The following is a 15,033-nucleotide window of genomic DNA, read 5'->3' as shown; positions in this document are numbered from 1 at the left end:
CAGCCCCACAGGTCACAGGGAAGCTGGGACACCCCATTCCCATGGACACACCTGCCTGGCAGCAATCCCAAGGGCAGGGCCTGACTCAGCTGCTGCAGATGCCAGAGCCTCCCTGAGAGCCCCAGATACCAATGGCAATATCAGAGCAGTGCATTTAGGCTGTTTAGGAGGCTCCCAGCAGAGAGACTGAGCACCCAAACTTACAATTCTGGCATCTCTGTAAATGTTCCAACATTACTTTGCTGATCCTGTTGTGTCCCTTTCAACTCAGAATGTTCTGTGATTCTGGGAATACAATTCCTCTTCTGCTTCTCTCATCCCCCTGTTGTCTATAATCAAAAGAGAAAAATAACCTTCTGCAACAGTGTTAGAAGAGTAAAGTAAAAACCAGACCTTTTTTGGAAGCTTCTGGGTGTCCCAGTGGGGATGGGGCATACCCGGTCCCTTATTTCAACAATTTATTAAGGTTGATTAATTAGGATATTTAACAGAAACATTCAATAGGAGATTCAGCTGCCCCAGTTACACACCCCAGGGTCAACCCACTGGAGTAGGTCCAAGGGTTCCTTTGCCCCACTTTTTGTTATGACTGCTCACATTCTGGTTAAAATACAAATTCTTGTAGCTGCTGTCCCTGATGATAAGACTATACAGTATTTCTGAAATGTATTTAGAAGGTCAGATAATTATTCTAAATTCTAAGAGAAAGGTTAGGAAATATACTAGAGTTAATTAAGGATAATAGTTACATAAGTATATACTAGTAGTTCACTAGAGTTAATTAAAGATTATAATTTTATAACTATATAATAATAGTTTACAGATCTAAAAATGTATTAAAAGTTTATAAAAAGCAAAAATCTTTTTGTCATCATCCCAGCTTTCCCACCCTGCTTAAAGCAAGAAATTGAAAACAGTCTCAGGAAAGCTCCTGATCTTTACATCAATCCCAGGCTCACCTTCTTTTGGGAAGTGTCCTCTGGAGCTGTGCCCAGGCAGGACTGGAGCTGGGAGCAGCCCTGCCCCACACAGCCCCTCTCAGCAGCAGCCCCTGCCCTGCTCAGGGTGGCTCCTTCCCCCCACAGCTTCTCCCCAGCGCTGGGAGCAGCTCCCCGGGCCGGCTGAGAGCTGTCCCTGGCAGGCAGCAGAGTCCCTGCCCCAGCACAGCGCCCTGGGCTGCAGGACCCTGCTCTGCAGGACAGCCCTGGGCACCCCTGGCTGCTCTGCACAAGGGACAGGCAGAGAATGTACTCACAGAGTCTGTAGGCACTGGCATGTTCCAGCTTTAGGAGATGCCTCCAGGAGCTGCAGCTGCATTGTCCTGCAGCCAGAGGCTTCCTGTGCCAAGGGCTGGCAGGGATTCTGCCCCAGGCACTTCTCAGCACCTTCCCAGCCCTGACTGATTGAAGCTCTCTGTGCCTCTGGGCTGTGCCCAGGGTGGCTGCAGGCAGTGCCCCAGCCCTGCTGGGCTGGCAGAAGAGCTGCTCAGCAAGAGAAATGTGCTTTTGAAGCTCTTCTTGGTTTCCAGGAGCTGCCTCTGTGCCAGGAGCCCGGCCCAGCTCAGCAGCACAGACACAGCAGCAGGACTTTAATGAGCCTCTTGGGGCTTTGTGCTGAGGCCCTGTACATCAGTCCCTGACAGGGAGGGGAAGAAAGCTCTCAAGAACTCCAAGTCAGAATCCAACTCCAAAGTTTCTTTCACTTTTAATGGGTCCCACTGAGGGATGTGACTGAGAAAGTGTCCCCAGGCCCCAGGCAGAGCAGAGAACTGGAGGCACTGATGACAGCTGGGGACAAAGAGAAGCCAAGGCTTGGTGCCCTGGGCCACAGCAGCCAATGCTGTGCCAGCAAGGGCTGTGAGGAGACACCTTGTCCTGAGGCTCTGGGGCCTCCTGGCACAGCCCCAGCAAGGCTGGCCACTGTCACCCCCTTGGCCTGCCCTCAGCATCCCCCCTAGCCCACATGCCAGTGGCCTCAGGGATCTGCTGGAAGGAGTCCCTGGGGAGCCTTGCTCAGGAATGGCCCTGGGGGCTCCTTCATGCTCCCAGGGACTGCAGCTTTTTCAAAGGACTTTGGCTTTTGCCTTGGAGTCTCTGAGAGCTTTGTGCAATCCTGGCCTCCAATTATCTGCTGTAATTAGTCCCTTGAGAGCCTTTGTCAGTAACAACACTCAGTGGGGCTCATTAATGCTTCAAGGTACTTCAGTTCTTAAGGCACTTTCCTTTTTCCTTCCCACCCTGAATCTCTGAGAAGTTTGTGCAATCCTGGCCCCAATTATCTGCTTTAACAAGTCCCTTGGGAGCTTTGCATTGACACTCAGTGGGGCTCATCAATACTTTGAGATGCTCAGGGTTTTTTCAGCTACTTTGGATTTTCCTTCCCACACTGAGTCTCTGGGAGGTTTTTGTGCAATCCTGGCCTCCAGTTCTCTCCTCCAAGGAGTCCATGAGGAGCCTGTGTTGGGGATGGGTCACAGTGGGATCCATTAGTGCCTTGAGAAACTTTGGGTTTTTCCTCTGACTTGGGCTCCTGGAAAGGTTTGTGCAATCTCCTCTCAGGCTCTGAGGTTCAAGGGCTCAGCTCCAAATGCACCACGGGGCTCATTAGGATCAAGCAAGTCCTAACAAACCATGGCTGTGCCTTGATTTCCCTCTGGTCTGGTGCAGTTCTTAGGAAAGTTTCCTACAATGGTTATGGAGAAACAGTCCAAAGAGCTTCTAGGAAATAGGTATTCCTATTTTAAAGGGTGTCTTTTATTCCTGTTCTCTTTAGAGCAGAGGTGATTGCAGCATTCAGTGATGGATATTGATCCAGGGTCTCTCCTAAGGAGGTCTGGCCAGGTCAGAGAAGCTGTGCCTTGAGGTCTGACCCAGTGGGGACAACCTTGCTCCACATTCCCCAGCCCCATCCTGTCTCTCCTCCCTCCCCTGGGACCTGCTTTGCTCACAGAACTGGCTGCACTCAGGCAAAGAGGGGTTTTCCTTCTTTGATTTTAGCAATCTAAAACTGCTGAGTTTCCCCATGGAAAACAGACACCCTCCTCAAGTGTGTGCCAAGCCCAAGGTGCCACCAAGGAGGTTCCCCTTCCCCAAGGCAGAGCCACACAAGGAATGTTTCAGACACACAGGGAGTTCTACAATAAACACAACCCCAGAGTTGGCTGAAGGCAGAATTAGAGCAGCTGCTGAAGGACAGACAAGCTTTGAACTCCCTGCAGCTGAAAGCACCAAGTGGGTTGTCGGGAGGTGTGTGAGTGAGGCAAGAGTGAGGGAAGGGAAATGCAGAGAGCCCTGGAAGTGTTTCTGTGCAGACAGGCTGCTGCAAGGGCAGCATTGGACTTCTCTGGGGGAAACTGTGAAGGAGGTCGGGGCAGAGTGACCTCCCCAGTGACCTCGAGATGTCACACAGACACCTGGGATATCACATCCCACTCAGTGGTGTCACACAACCTGCCCAAGGATGTCACATCACCATTCTGTGAAGTCACAGCTCTTCCCATATGCCACAAAACCACCTCGTGATTTCACACAGTGTTCTGTGATGTCACACAGCCACATTTGATGTCATTGTTCACTCTATGATATCACAGTCAGCACTGTGATGTCATACAACCTGTCTTGAGATGTCACATGGCTCTTCTATGATGTCACTGCCCACTCTAGGATTTTAAATCACAACCATGTGGTGCCACAGTCTGCTCTGTGATGTCACAACCCACTAAGTGATATCACCCAGACCACAATGTGATGTTATAAAGCCACACTGCAATGTCACACCCTGCTTTCACACATTCCTCTCTCTGATGCCATAGCTGCTCAGTGACCTCACACAACAAACTCTGGGATGTCACAGCCCCATCTGTGACCTCACACAACCCACTCGGAGCTGTCACACAGCCCTTTCTGACATCACAGCTGCTCTGGGGCTCCAGGACACAGCCACAGAGGTGCTGCTGTGACACAGCCCCCTCTGGCACATCCCACAGCCCCTGCCAGTGCTGAGCCCCTGGCAGCTCTGTCTGGGCCTGCTCTCTGTGTCCCTGAGCTGCCCTGGCAGGGCCCCAGCCCTGCTGGGCTGTGCTCAGGAGCTGCTCCTGGCCAGAGCTGTCTCTCTGCAGCGCTGCCCTTGCCAGGAGCTGCCTCTGGGCCAGGAGCCCGGCCCAGCTCAGCAGCACAGACACAGCACCAGCACTTTCATCACCCTCTCGGGCCTTTGGGGCTCTTGGCATCACACTCAGTCCCTCAGAGTGTGCTCCAGAAACTCCTCAAGAGCTCCAAGTCAGATGGAAACACTGAAGTTTCTTGTAGTTGAAATGAGAGACACGAGTGAGAAAGCGTCCCCAGGTTCCAGGCAGAGCAGAAGACTGGAGGCCCTGATGGCAGCTGGGGACAAGCAAGGGAAAGGTGTCTGTGGTGCTGAGCAAAGCTGGATGTGTTTCAGGAATGGCAAGGGCCAAGGGCTGAGCCCCAGCCCCTGGCAAGGCAGATGCTGTCCCTCCCTCATTGCTCAGGGCTCTTCCCGGGCCACTGGCATGTGGGGATGTGCAATGCCAAGGGCAGCACCATGGGGCGGCCCCTGCCAGGCTGCTGAGCAGGGACAAGGAGGCAATGAGGCCCCAGGGCTGCCAGGGTCACTTGTCCCCTGCTGGCCTCAGGCCCAGGGCCAGCAGCCATGGCCAAAGGGCTGCACAAGTTGCCTCTGGCAGGGCCTTGCAGCTGCACAGCCCAGGGCCCTCAGCCTCTACCTGCTGCTTACGTGATGAGGCCTCCAAACCCCATCCTGGGAGATTTTTGGGTCCTCTCCAAGGTCTGTGAAGACGGAAACACTGATCAAAGTTATTTCCTCACAGATCTTGCAATGACACAACAAGGATCAATATCTTTAAAGTGATCTAGAGTGGATTTGGATTTGTTAGAAGGAGGAAATATTTTACAATGAGAGTGGCACAAAACTGCAACTGCTTTTCCAGAGAAATGGATGCCCCATCCCAGGAATGCTCCCAGAGCAGGAGCTCTGTGCAACCTGACATAGTGAAAGCCCCTCCCCAAGGATGGAATTGCTGTTGTGTGGGTTCTCTGATGTGCTGGGTGCCCTCACAACCCTCCTGGCCAGAATGTCTGCTGAGGGCCAGCCAGGCTGCTGCAGTGGCACTGACCTCACAGCCATCACCATTGCAGCCATGTCCCCTGGGCCTGGCTCTCCCCTTTCCTCTGCCCCTGCCTTGTCTCTGCTGCCATGAAAAGTTGTTTCATTATTATCTTGTCCCCAAGGTGCTGGGGCCAATTGCTTCCCAGTCAGGCTCCTGGAGCAGCAGTGGCTTTTCAGAGCCCAGCCAGAAATGAGCCCTGAAGCAGCAGCTCTGCAGTGCTGGCCACCAGGCCGGGGTGCCAAGGGAGCCTTCTGGCCATGGCCTGGAAGCAGCTGCTGCTGCCAAGGTGCCTTTGGTGCCTCAGGCTGTCCCTGGCACAGCTCCCAGCACGGCACTCTGCACTTGTGCCCGAGCCCTTCCCTGGCTTGGGGCTGGCCTGGGGCTTTTCCTGCAGCAGGATCTGCCCTGGGCATGGCACAGGAAAGGCAGTTCCTACTGGAGCAGGAGGCTGTGCCTGGAATGGGCTCAAACAACTCCAGCAAGGCCCTGTTTACTACAAAATTGCTCCCTAGAGCACTGTAGTAAATAACTCTTTTTCTTTATTTAGTCTGTGGTGTAAATAAATCTGTCTAATCATGCCAGAATCAGTCACAGTGGCATTTGTGTAAATACATCTGATATTCCATTGTTAATCCTGTGGGGAAAATTGCATTACGGTTCAATTCCACCTGTCCAATCAGCACATATAAACCTTTAACAAACTCTGGGGCTGGGTTTGGATCCAGCTGCTCCCAGTCTCCTCTCTTAGAAAGAATTTCAAAGTCTAGGCAGCCTGAAGGGGTTTGAGGATCCCTGGTGGCTGTTGAGTGTCATTTCTCCACCTCATGACTCAGCAGGAGTTTCTCCAATAAAGAAATAAAGCTTTTGCCTGCAGCTCCCACTCTGCCCGTGACAGGAAGCCCTGGGAGTGTCTGTGACATCCCGGCTCTTTGGCAGCCTGGGGACTCCTGGGATGTCACCGTGGAGCCCTTCTGCGGGCCTGTAACAAATGTGATCCTTGGTAGGCAACCATCACCGGCCCCCTGTTGCTATGATCAGTCCCTTGGCAGCTCCATGGAGACCCCATGCCAGGGGTGGTTGCCATGGACACCAGCTCAGGCCTGGAGCCAGAGCCTGTTGCCATGGCAACCATTTGCAGTCCCATCCCCAGGCTCATGGGATCCCAGAGCCACAGAATTGGCTGAGTTGGGAGGGAGCCATGGGGATCCTCCAGTCCAACTGCTGGCCCTGCACAGGACACCCCAACAATCCCAGCCTGGGCCTGGCAGCGCTGGCCAAACGCTGCTGGAGCTCAGCCAGCCCTGGAGCTGGGAGCCTTCCCTGGGGAGCCTGTTCAGTGCCCCAGCAGCCTCGCGGGAAAAACCTTTTCCTCACATCCAGCCTAAACCTGCCCGCCTCAGCTCCAGCCGCTCCCTCCACTCCTGTCCCTGGGCACCAGAGGGAAGAGGTTCCCGCAGCCCCCAGCCAGGGACCCGCTCCCAAGGCTGCTGCCATGGCAACCAGGCCTGGCACCAGCTGGGATGCTCGGTTTCCACAGGCTGGGCTTCAGGAATGGCATTCCCCAATTTCCTGCTTCAGCTAAAATTGTGCTGCCGCTCGCTTCCCTCCAACCTGCCATGGAAAGCACAAAAGGCAAAGATCCCATGCTGGGATAAGAACAATTTATTGAGAACAGCAACAAGATAAGGAACAAACAGGAATAGAAACAATTTGGATAACAGAAGGGATAAGACAATCTATTCACAGGGAAAACTATAATGCCATCAACTGGGTCTTCCTGGCCACATATTTCCTCCTGCCAAGAAAGGACACTCTTCTCCTCTGATGAGAGAGAAGGAGTCCTTTTCCCACCCCTGGCAATGACCTGAGATGGGATTGAATATAATGACAGGGACATGGTCAGACTCTCATGTTCTTTGATCTCTCATCATGTCATTGCCATGGGCAGGAAGAGGGACAGGTGTCTTCCCAGCATGGATCCCAGGGAACACGGATCACCAGGTCTCTTCCCAATGTGGATTCTCCAAGGGTGGATGAAGCTGGAGCTGTGGAAAGCTCTTCCTGCACTTGGGGCACTTGTAGGGCTTCCCTTACTGGTGCCTCCGTTGGTGTCTGGTCAAGTGAGAGCTCTGGGTGAAGCTCTTCCCACACTGGGGACACTCGTAGGGTCTCTCCCCAGTGTGGATACGTTTGTGTGAATTGAGGTCGGACCTGTTTCTGAAGCTCTTCCCACATTCCCCACACTCATAGGGCCTCTCCCCAGTGTGGATGCGCCGGTGCCTGATGAGGCTGCAGTTTCGCTTGAAGCCATCCCCACAGTCAGGGCAGCGGAAGGGCCTCTCATCCGTGTGAATCCGCTGGTGCTGGACGAGACTGGAGCTGCTGTGAAACCTCTTCCCACACTCAGGACACTCATAGGACCTCTCCCCAGTGTGGATGCGCCGGGGGGTGATGAGGTGGGAGCTGCAGCTGAAGCCCTTCCCACATTCCCCACACTCGTAGGCCCATTCCCCAGTGTGGATCATCTGGTGGCAGATCAGGCTGTTGCTCTGGCTGAAGCTCTTCCCACACTCCAAGCACTTGTAGCGCTTCTCCCCATCCTGAGGCTGCTCATGGACCACCAGCTCAGAGCCCTGGCTGGATCTCTGGCCGCCTTCCCGGCACAGGGTGGGTCTTTCCTCCTCAGAGCACCCTAGGATGGGTTTGGAGCCCCTCCTCCTGCGGGATCTCTGGGGATTTTCCTCCCTGTTGGATTCCTGCACCGTGAAGCTGCTCAGAACGGCCTTGTCCACGAGGTTGTGCCGCAGGGATTTGTACTCCCTGGTCTCCATTCTTAGCTTCTTGTCTGGGGGAGGAAGGACAAGGAGAGGATGGGATTTGCCTCCGTGCCAGAGGGAAGGGGAAGGAGATCCCTCCAATGCGTCCCCAGCAGACACAGGAGAGAGGGGGAAAGGGGCACTGACTTCTTCCTCACCTGCCTGGGATTCCTGGGAGATCTTCCTCTTCCTTGCAGCCTTCTCATCCATCTCGCCAAGGTTTGGGATTGGGAAATCCTGGTTCGGGAGAGAACAAGGAATGAGCAAGTTGAATTTGAAGTTCCCTCTGTCCAAGTCCCTCTAGAAGTCACCAGGGCATCTGGGGTGTCTTGGTTTGAAAGGAAAGGTGTTTGCTAAGGAAAGCAGAAACCCCCATTGAAATTGATAAAAATGTAAGCAACAGCCCTCTCCAAATTATTATAATCTTGAAATCAAAGTGATCTCAGATAAACATATAGGAATAGAAATAATAGTTCTTTACTAAAGGAATAAAAATGAAAATGCAGCAGTATAAAAGAAAAAAACCAACAAAAAAACAACAGTCTGAGAGAGTCAGAATACAACCTGACACCCTGTTGGTTAGCATGCTGGTAGGAGTCTGATTAAATGGTGGCTGCAGTCCTCCTGGAGTGACTGATGTGGTTCTCTTGAAGCAATGATCCCATAGAATTTTGTACATTACCTCTGAAGTTCCGGTGCTGTAGACGGGTCTGGTCTCTCCTCTTGGAATCCAGTGGAGAAAGACTGCCTGTGGTGTTCTGATTCCCAGATTATATCCAGTCAGGAATGCTTGGCTCCTCCCCCTGGGTGCAGCATCTCACAATGGGATGATGTCATTTTATCAGTCCTGCAGTGAGACTCAATGGCCCATTAACAGAAGATATCCCCCTGGAGGAAGGATGGGTGGTGGAAGAGATAAAGAACATTGCCTCACCTGGTTTTAACAGCTGGCCCATTAACAGAAGATATCCCCCAGTTATGAGGGATGGGTGATGAAAGAGATAAAGAAAACTGCTCTACCTGGTTTTAACAGATGGTGATAGAATACATACTTTTGGTTACATCTTGCATTGCAACCCAAGACATGGGGTCCATAAAAACCTCCCAAACACCAGGACTTAGCCTTTAAAATGCCTCCCAGGTGTTCCCCATCTCTGGTCTCCCTCCTTTGGTGTTCAGGGGTTCCTCCCCGTCCCAGCTGCTGGGGTTCATGCTTGTACTGAGGGTCCCCTGTCTAATCCAAAAAGTTCCCCCATTTCCACTCAGCTTTGAAGTTCTTCATTCTTCAAACATCCCCCCAAAAAAACCCAATCCAGGAACACCCCAGAATATCTGGGCTGAGCTCCCCCTCCCCAGGCACTTCTGGGATGGGGGGTGATGATCCCAGAGGTGGGGGGGGGCTGTGAATTCAGGGAGTGCTTGACCTTGTGGTTCTTTCTCCTTTCCCTGATCCTCCTATGTCCCTCCTTCAGGCTGAAGAAGCTGCTCAAGGAGTCAGAAGCAAAACTCCAACTCTATTGGAGCTTCAATCAGCCCAGCTGAGGGCAGGGACTGCCAAAGGCTCCCCAGGGACTGGTGAGAGCAGATCCTGGAGGCCAGGATTGCCGAGAACCAAAGGCTCTGAGCAGGGAACTGCAATGCTGAGCCAGCCCTGGCTGGGTTGGAGGAAGCAGAAAGGCCAAGCCCTGAGCCCAGGCCTGGCCCAGCAGGGCCTGTCCCTCACGGGTGGCTCGGGGCTCTTTGTGGGGCAGTGGGATGTGAGGGGCAGCAAGGACAAATGCCATAAACCTGTGTGACACTCCAGATCCTTATGGAACCAAGGGGCCAGTGTGACACTGTGGGAAGTTGTGGAACCAAGGGGATCATTGTGGCACTCTTGGGCCCATGGAACCAAGGGACCAGTGGGACACTCTGGGACCTTATGGAAACAAGAGGCCACTGTGAGCCTGCAGGGCTGTAACACCCCAGAACACTTCAATGCTGGTGGTAACCAAAGGTTCCTGTGCTTGAATTTGGTGCACAGGAGAAACACCCACCAGATCTTCTCAGCATGGACAGATGCAAAGAATATTCTTGGTAGGAAGGGACCCACAAGGACCATCAAGTCCAGCTCTTAAGCGAATGGCCCACACAAGGATTGAACCCACAACCTCGGTGATACTGGCACCATGCTCTGACCAACTGAGCTAAGAGGTCAAAATGACACAAAATTTAACTGACGAAATACAGACAATCAAGGAACTATGGCAAAGGGTTTAATACAACATCCATCTGCACAAAGAACTCTTACCATAGCCTTAACTTTGCAAACTTAGCTCATTTAACCTAAAAAGTGTTAACCCTTAAGATTTTGGGTAACATTAAGATATCCAAAAATATTCCAGGTACGTAGGATAGGAAGGAGAATAAAAAGAGACCAGAAAGACAGAAGATCTACAGAAAAACACTTCCAGAATGATCCCAGTCACTCCCACTACAATCTCAGTCACCCCCAGTATGAGCTGTTGCACCCAGCCACCCCCAGTATGGTTCCAGTCACACCCAGGCCCTCCCAGTATGATGCCAGTCATGGCCAGAGTGACTCCCTGTCATTCCCAAGATGGGCCCAGTTGTTCCCAGTCACCTCCAGTATGGTTCCAGTCCCAGCCAGCCCCTTTGCAGTCACTCCCAGTATGATCCCAGCTAGTTCCAGTAGGATCCCAGTATGACCCCAGCATGGGCACAGCTGCTCCCAGGATTATCCAGTGTGCTTCCATTTGCTCCCATTTACCTGCACTGTGGTTTCAGTCTCTCTCAGTCTCTCCCAGTATATCCCAGTTGCTCTCAATCACACCTCAGGTGTTTCCAGCCTGATCCCAGTTGCTCCCAGACACTCCCAGTCACGCTGAGTGCAGTCCCAGTTGCTGCCAGTATGGTCCCAGTCTTGCCCAGCATGGCCCAACTGCTCCCACTGTGATCCCAGTAGGATGCCAGTTACCCTCAGGATGGTTCCAGTTGCTCCCTGTTCCTCCCAGTGTGATTCCAGTTGCACCCAGTTGGCCCCAGTATAGTTCCAGTTGCTCCCAGGATGATCCCAGCTGCTCCCTGCAAAGTCCCAGTCATGCCCAGCTGGAGTTGCCCCCAGTGCAGACCCTGTCACTCCCAGTTGCTCCCAGTTGTCCCCAGCATGGTTCCCATTGTTCCCAGTGTGTTTTCAGTCATCCCCAGTATGATCACAGACACTCCCAGTATATCCCAGCTGCCCTCAGCATGTCCATAGCCATTCCCAGACACTCCTAGTAATCCCAGTTAGGTGCTTGTTATCCCAGTATGATCTCAGGCCCAGTATATCCCAGTCAAGCTGGGATTCACTCCCTGAATTCACAGCCCCCTCCCACCCGTGGGATCATCAGCCCCCCATCCCACAGGTGACGAGGGAGGGGGAGCCCGGCCCAGATATCCTGGTGGGGTCCCTGGGTTGGGTTTTTGGGGGTGATGATTAGAGAATGAAGAAAACCAAAGCTGAAAAGAAAATGCCCTTTAGGGGGACATTTGGGGTTCCCAGTGGCAGCTGCTGGCAGAGGCAGCCTGGAGGAGCAGAGCCCTGTGTCCCCCAGGACCCCAAAGTGGGGAGCCCAGAGAGGGGGAGTGCCATGATTCGAGGAACCATCAATTAAATAGAGAGGGGCAGGGGGGACTCCTTGGTCCCCCTGCACGCCCAAGAAGGGAATAAGGGGAGCAGGGACCCTGGGACCCCAAAAACTTCCCGCATCCCTAAGTGGGGAGATGGAAATGGGAAGAACTTTTCAAATTCCTGGCACTCACAGCAGCAAGAAGAGGTCAGGGACCGAGTAGACAGGGGACCGCCAGTACAAGCGTGACCCCCAGCAGCTGGGACAGGGGTGAAACCCTGAACACCAAAAGGGAGAGAACAGAAATGGAAAACTTCTGGAAAGCATTTTCAGGGCCAAATTTTGGTGGTGTACAATTTTTATGTACCCCATGTCTTGGGTTGCAATGCAAGATGTAACCAAAAGTATGTATTATATCACCATGTTAAAAACTAGAGGAGCATTTTTCTTTATCTCTTTCATGACCCATCCCTCATAACTGGGGGGATATCTTCTGTTAATGGGCCAGCTGTTAAAACCAGGTGAGGCAATGTTCTTTATCTCTTCCACCACCCATCCTTCCTCCAGGGGGATATCTTCTGTTAATGGGCCATTGAGTCTCAGTACAGGACTGATAAAATGACATCATCCCATTGTGAGATGCTCCACCCAGGGGGAGGAACCAAGCATCCCAGTGACTCCCAGTCACTCCCACTACAATCTCAGTCACCCCCAGTATGAGCTGTTGTGCCAGCCACCCCCAGTATGGTTCCAATCACTCCCATATCCTTCCAGCATGATTCCAGTCATGGCCAGAGTGACTCCCTGTCACTCCCAGGATGGGCCCAGTTGCTCCCAGTCACCTCCAGCATGGTTCCAGTCCCAGCCAGCACCTTTGCAGTCACCCCCAGTATGATCCCAGCTTGTTCCAGTAGGATCCCAGTATGACCCCAGCATGGGCACAGCTGCTCCCAGGATTATCCAGTGTGCTTCCATTTGCTCCCATTTACCTGCACTGTGGTTTCAGTCTCTCCCAGTCTATCCCAGTTGCTCCTAGTCACTCCTCAGGTGCTTCCAGCCTGATCCCAGTTGCTCCCAGACACTCCCAGTCACGATGAGTGCAGTCCCAGTTGCTGCCAGTATGGTCCCAGTCTTGCCCAGCATGGCCCAACTGCTCCCACTGTGATCCCAGTAGGATGCCAGTTACCCTCAGGATGGTTCCAGTTGCTCCCTGTTCCTCCCAGTGTGATTCCAGTTGCACCCAGTTGGCCCCAGTATAGTTCCAGTTGCTCCCCAGATGATCCCAGCTGCTCCCAGCAAGGTTGCAGTCATTCCCAGCTGCCCCCAGTGCAGACCCTGTCACTCCCAGTTGTTCCCAGTTGTCCCCAACATGGTTCCCATTGTTCCCAGTGTGTTCCCAGTCATCCCCAGTATGATCACAGACACTCCCAGTATATCCCAGCTGCCCTCAGCATGTCCATAGCCATTCCCAGACACTCCTAGTAATCCCAGTTAGGTGCTTGTTATCCCAGTATGATCTCAGGTCCAGCATATCCCAGTCAAGCTGGGATTCACTCCCTGAATTCACAGCCCCCCCATCCATGGGATCAACACCCCCCCTATCCCACAGGTGACGAGGGAGGGAGAGCTCGGCCCAGATATCCTGGGGGCTTCCTGGGTTGGGTTTTTGGGGGTGATTGTTGGAGAATGAAGAACACCAAGGCTGAGAAGAAAATGTCCTTTAGGGGGACATTTGGGGTTCCCAGTGGCAGCTGCTGGCAGAGGCAGCCTGGAGGAGCAGAGCCCTGTGTCCCCCAGGACCCCAAAGTGGGGAGCCCAGAGAGGAGGAGCGCCATGATTCGTGGAACCCTCAATTGCATAGAGAGGGGCAGGGGGGTCTCCTTGGACCCCCTGCACCCCCAAGAAGGGAATAAGGGGAGCAGGGACCCTGGGACCCCAAAAACTTCCAGCATCCCTAAGTGGGGAGATGGAAATGGGAGGAAGTTTTCAAATTCCTGGCACTCCAAGCAAGAGGTCAGGGACCGAGTAGACAGGGGACCCACAGTACAAGTGTGACCCCCAGCAGCTGGGACAGGGGTGAAACCCTGAACACCAAAAGGGAGAGAACAGAGATGGAACTAGAACTCCTGGGAGGCATTTTCAGGGCCAGATTTTGGTGGTGTACAATTTTTATGTACCCCATGTCTTGGGTTGCAATGCAAGATGTAACCAAAAGTATGTATTCTATCACTATCTGTTAAAACCTTGTAGGGCAGTTTTCTTTATCTCTTTCATGACCCATCCCTCATAACTGGGGGATGTCTTCTGTTAATGGGCCAGCTGTTAAAACCAGGTGGGGCAGTGTTCTTTATCTCTTCCACCACCCATCCTTCCTCCAGGGGGATATCTTCTGTTAATGGGCCATTGAGTCTCACTGCAGGAATGATAAAATGACATCATCCCATTGTGAGATGCTCCACCCAGGGGGAGGAGCCAAGTATTCCTGCAAGAATATAATCAGAGCATCAAAGCACCACAGGCAGTCTTTCTCCACTGGATTCCCAGAGGAGAGACCAGACCCATCTACAGCACCGGAACTTCAGAGGTAAGCTACAATATTCTACAGGACCACTGCTTCAACAGAACCACATCAGTCACTCCAGGAGGAATGCAGCCACCATTTAATCAGACTGCTACCAGCACCCTGACCAACAGGGTGTCAGGTTGTATTCTGACTCTCTCAGAGTGCTGTTTTTTTGTTGTTTTTTTTCTTTTGTACTGCTGCATTTTCATTTTTCTTCCTTTAGTAAAGAACTATTATTTCTATTCCTATATCTTTATCTGAGAGCACTTTGATATCAAGATTATAATAATTTGGAGAGGGTTGTTGCTTACATTTTTATCAATTTCAATGGTGGTTTCTGCCTTCCTTAGCAAACACCTTTCCTTTCAAACCACGACCCCCCATATACCCAGGGACTTCTAGAGAGGGACTTGGACAGAGGGACCTTCAAATTCAACGTGCTCATTCATTGTTCTCTCCCGAACCAGAATTTCCCATTCCCAAACCTTGGCTGGATGGAGAAGGAGGCTGTGAGGAAGAGGAAGATTCCCCAGGACACCCAGGCAGGTGAGGAGGAAGTCAGTGCCCCTTTCCCCCTCTCTCCTGCTCCATCTCCCAGCCCAGCCTGGCCCCCGGCTGCAGGACAACCCCGCTGCCGACGCCGTCCTGCCGGGGACGCACTGGGGGGATCTCCTTCCCCTTCCCTCTGGCACGGAGGCAAATCCCATCCTCTCCTTGTCCTTCCTCCCCCAGACAAGGAGCTGAGGATGGAGACCAGGGAGGAGAAATCCCCACAGCAGAACCTCGTGGAAGAGGCCGTTTTCAGCGGTACGACAGTGCAGGAATCCAATGGGGAGGAAAAGCCCCAGAGATCCCGCAGGAGGAGGGGCTCCAAACCCATCCCAGGGTGCTCTG

General features: G+C 52.8%; 2 protein-coding genes across 2 annotated transcripts in view; one reads left to right on the top strand and one right to left on the bottom strand.

Annotated features, from left to right (window-relative positions):
- The window catches only part of LOC111922621 (uncharacterized), an 813,543-nt gene that overhangs the window by 352,767 nt on the left and 445,743 nt on the right, over positions 1-15,033 (bottom strand). The window lies entirely within an intron of this gene.
- Positions 1-15,033, top strand: part of LOC111945726 (uncharacterized) — a 555,958-nt gene that overhangs the window by 511,409 nt on the left and 29,516 nt on the right. The window lies entirely within an intron of this gene.

The sequence above is a fragment of the Cyanistes caeruleus genome, unplaced genomic scaffold, assembly GCF_971803275.1.
Source record: "Cyanistes caeruleus unplaced genomic scaffold, bCyaCae1.hap1.1 HAP1_SUPER_30, whole genome shotgun sequence".
Lineage (NCBI taxonomy): Eukaryota > Metazoa > Chordata > Aves > Passeriformes > Paridae > Cyanistes > Cyanistes caeruleus.
The sequence above is the reverse complement of the archived record's forward strand: the minus strand, read 5'-3'. Positions and strand labels throughout refer to the sequence as shown.